The sequence below is a fragment of the Magnolia sinica genome, chromosome 3 (assembly GCF_029962835.1).
Source record: "Magnolia sinica isolate HGM2019 chromosome 3, MsV1, whole genome shotgun sequence".
Classification (NCBI taxonomy): domain Eukaryota; kingdom Viridiplantae; phylum Streptophyta; class Magnoliopsida; order Magnoliales; family Magnoliaceae; genus Magnolia; species Magnolia sinica.
In genome coordinates this window covers 95913301-95917777 of record NC_080575.1, presented here as the reverse complement: position 1 = coordinate 95917777, position 4477 = coordinate 95913301, and the positions used below count along the sequence as shown (strand labels likewise).

General features: G+C 43.2%; 1 non-coding gene across 1 annotated transcript; it reads left to right on the top strand.

Moving 5' to 3' along the window:
* The first annotated feature begins 3672 nt into the window (after positions 1-3672).
* On the top strand, positions 3673-3779 carry LOC131241637 (small nucleolar RNA R71). The gene has a single exon (XR_009169197.1). It is a non-coding gene; the product is annotated as a small nucleolar RNA R71 (small nucleolar RNA).
* Positions 3780-4477: the final 698 nt, after the last annotated feature.

Below are 4477 nucleotides of genomic sequence, written 5' to 3'. Positions count from 1 at the left end.
CTGCAGAATCTTGGCCGTGGTCTTTTTAGCGAGAAAAGTGACCACCACAGCCTAGAGTGACGAAGGAGATGACACTTTGATGCTCATCGTCTAGTACACATCTCCTTAGAATTTGGTCCGGGCAATATTTAAATAAATAAGGATCATCCGGAAAAGTTGCGCACCTCGGTGAAGAATTTCTTCTTATCTTGCGCGGTCCACTGTGTCGGTATGGCACCTGTAGCAAGATAATTAGCAATATCAGCGAACCAAGGTGAATGGGAGACTCTGAACAGTTGTTCATCAGGGAACATATCATTGATATGGGTCGCCTCAAGGGAATCAGAGGTATTAAGGCGAGAGAGGTGATCGGCCACTACGTTCTCTACTCCCTTTTTATCTTTAATTTCCAAATCAAATTCTTGGAGTAGAAGGATCCATCGTATCAAACGGGGCTTAGAATCATTCTTCGAAAGAAGATACTTAAGTGCCGCATGATCTGTGTAGATAATGATCTTGGATCCGATCAAGTAGGACCTAAATTTGTCCAAGGCGAACACTACAGCTAAGAGTTCTTTTTCCGTAGTTGAGTAGTTCACCAGGGTAGAATTTAAAGTTCTACTTGCGTAATGAATGACGTAGGGCCTCTTATCTTTTCTCTGGCCTAGGACCGCCCCAAGAGCATAATCAGAAGCGTCGCACATAAGCTCAAAAGGAAGGCTCCAGTCGGGTGGCTGCATGATAGGTGCAGTGGTTAACGTGCCCTTAAGCTTGGTGAAAGCTTCCTGGCATTGCTCAGTCCACTCGTACGGAGCATCCTTTTGAAGAAGATTACATAAAGGACGAGAGAGGAGACTAAAGTCCTTTATGAATCGCCTGTAAAATCCTGCGTGTCCTAAGAAGGATCGCACGTCTCTGATGTTCTTGGGTGGAGGTAGGTTAGAGATAAGATCGATTTTTGCCTTATCTACCTCGATTCCCTTGGACGAGATAATATGCCCAAGGACAATTCCCTTCTGAACCATGAAATGACACTTCTCCCAATTAAGTACCAAGTTCTTTTCTTCACATCTTTTCAGCACACATTTAAGACTTTCCAAGCACTTGCTGAAAGATAGACCGTAAACAGAGAAATCATCCATGAAGACCTCTAGATATTGCCCCACCATATCAGAAAAGTTACTAAGCATATATCGCCGAAAGGTGGCAGGGGCATTACATAGTCCGAATGGCATCCTTCGATAGGCAAAGGTGTCGTAGGGACATGTAAATGTGGTCTTTTCCTGGTCTTCAGGGGCTATCTCTATCTGGTTGTAGCCCGAATACCCGTCAAGAAAACTGTAATAGGAATGACCAGCTAACCTTTCCAGGATCTGATCAATGAATGGTAACGGAAAGTGGTCTTTCCTCGTGACGGTATTGAACTTCCTGTAGTTAATGCACATTCTCCAACCAGTAGTGACTCTAGTTGGTACGAGTTCATTATTAGCATTGGCTACAATGGTGATTCCGGACTTCTTAGGGACCACTTGAGTTGGACTCACCCATTGACTATCAGATATAGGGTATATAATACCCACGTCCAATAGTTTAAGAACCTCGGCCTTAACCACTTCCTTCATGTTTGGATTTAGTCTACGTTGTGGTTGCCGAGCGGTTTTTGCATTATCCTCAAGATATATGTGGTGAGTACAAATCGAGGGATTGATTCCCTTGAGGTCCGCTATCGTCCATCCCAGGGCTCCTTTATACTCAATGAGAGTAGATATGAGCATACTCTCCTGTTCTTTCTCCAGGTGGGCAGAGATCACCAACGGGTATATCTCATCTTGACCTAAATAGGCATATTTCAAATCAGAGGGCAAAGGTTTTAGGTCAAGCTTCGGCGGCTTGAGGTTAGACGGTAGAGGCACTACATCGGTTTGTGGTAATTCTTCAAATTGTGGCCTCCACCGGTTAACTTCAAGTACCGGTGCAGTATCAAGCAAGGCGCACGTCTCCCTAATCATGTCATCATCAAAATCATGGGAGTGGGCCAAGCATGTCTCTAGATAGTCGGAGGATAAGGTTAGAGGTGTCGTATCTTCCACGAAAGAGTCAATCATGTTAATTTCGTGGAAATCGTCATCATCCTCTACGTTGCTGCCGTTATTGAAAAAAATGTTTGACTCCAATGTCAAATTTCCAAAAGACATAGTCATGATACCATTCTTGCAATTGATAATTGCATTTGACGTGGCAAGGAATGGGCGACCAAGAATGACGGGAATCTGAGTGCTCATGTTATTGATGGGTTCAGTGTCCAGGATGATAAAATCTACAGGGTAGTAAAATCTATCGACCTGGACTAACACATCCTCAATTATCCCTCTTGGTACACGAACAGAGCGATCAGCAAGTTGTAGTGTGGTTAGGGTGGGTTTTAATTCACCCAAACCTAACTGTTTGTATACCGAGTAGGGAATCAAATTGACGCTCGCTCCTAAGTCAAGAAGTGCGTGATCAATTCGATGGTTTCCGATTACACATGATATGGTTGGGCTACCGGGATCCTTAAATTTCTACGGCACGTCTTGCTTCAGGATGGCACTCACTTTCTCAGTCAAGAAGATTTTCTTTTGAATAATTTTCCGTCTTTTGGTCGTGCATAAGTCTTTCAGGAATTTGGCATATGAAGGTATCTGTTTAACGACATCAAGTAGAGGAATGTTGACTTTCACCTATTTCAACACCTCTAGGATATCCTGAGAGTTAAAGAGAGGTTTTGGTGAAACCAACCGTTGGGGGAATGGAGCAACTGGCTTCTCTAGAAGTTCCGGTTCTACTTTTTGTGGTGCATCACTGGATCCATCATTGTTGTCCTCTTCTGGTTCTTGAGGCTTTTCGAGCCTAACCGGAAGAGTTTTGTCAATGATCTTCCCACTCCTAAGAGTGGTGATGGATTTAGCATGCCCCATTTGATTTGAAGAGCTGGGATCATTACTCTCGTACTGCGGTTTAGGATTGGGGAGAGGTTGTGCAGGAAGCATCCCCTTTTCTATAACCGTCATACGAGAGTCTATCTTTTGCATAAAATCTGTAATTCCCCGCATTGCCTGAGCCAGCTCTTGTATGGGATTTTGAACCGGTTCCTCTTGAGGTTTCACTTGATTTGGATTTTGATTGAAGAAACCTGGAGGAGTCGCCGTTTGTCCATTCCTCCAACTAAAGTTTGGATGATTTTTCCAGCTAGGATTGTATGTGTTGGAGTTAGGTCCAGTAAAAGGTCTTTGATAATTATTTACGGCATTGGCTTGTTCATTGAACACTCCTCGAAAGGCAGGTATTGTAGGACAGTTTTCAGTTGTGTGAATGTTGCAATCACAAATGCCGCAAACAATTTCATTGACCTTATCCTTCTTTCCTTCCATGGCCTCAACTTTCCTTATGAGCGTAGTCACTTTACACTTGAGATCATCCTCTTCTTTCAAGAGATATAATCCACCTTTCTCCTTTAATTGAGTCGGCCTAAACGTGATGTTCGCCATTGGGTAATAGTCCCATGATTGTGTTTTTTCAGCGAGACTATCGAGGTAATCCCATACCTCGTCAACATCTTTATTGATGAACTCTCCATTACACATTGTCTCGACCATTTGGCGCATGGAAGATGTCAGTCCATCGTAGAAAAAATTTGTAATGCGCCACGTTTCAAATCCGTATTGTGGGCATGAACTGACCAAATCTTTGAACCTTTCCCAACATTGGAAGAATGTTTCATCTTCCTTTTGGGCAAAGTTCATGATCGCTTTTCTGAGGGTAATCGTCTTATGATGTGGGAAGAATTTTTTTATGAATTCCCTCTGCATGTCGTTCCATGTGCCAATAGATCTAGGACGCAGTGAATGTAACCACGTCTTAGCTTTCTCTTTTAAGGAAAAGGGAAAGAGTTTCAGCCTAATTGTATCTTCAGATACATTAGGAAAACATAATGTAGCTATAATCTCATCGAACTCTTTCAAGTGCAAATATGGACTCTCTGATTCAAGTCCATGGAATTTGGGAAGGAGTTGGATAACTGCTGGCTTGATGTCCATTTGTCCTGTGTTTTCAGGAAAAATCATGCATGAGGGCATACTCACTCCCGCCGGTTGTAGATAATCTCGTAAAGTACGAGGCGGGGGTGCCTGTTGCACCTCATTTTCATCTTGGGTATCCTCCACCCTGGGTGGGGTAGAGGAGGTTGGTCTTCAGCCATAACTTCAGTTAACTCAGGGGATTTCGATCGGTGTCTAGTCCTGCGATGGATAGTCAACCCCTCAACCAATCCTCCTTTAGTCAAGAGACGTCGAGTGTCGTCACAGGCCCACTTGGGCATGAAAACACTCGCAGCCCTCAATTAAAAACCTAATCCTAAGAAAGGGAAAGAAAATCTAGAAAGAAAGAGAGAGTTGGAAAGAAATTACCAAATTGGAGTCCTAAGTTAAAAACCTGCAAAATAAAACAAAAATAAGTTAGA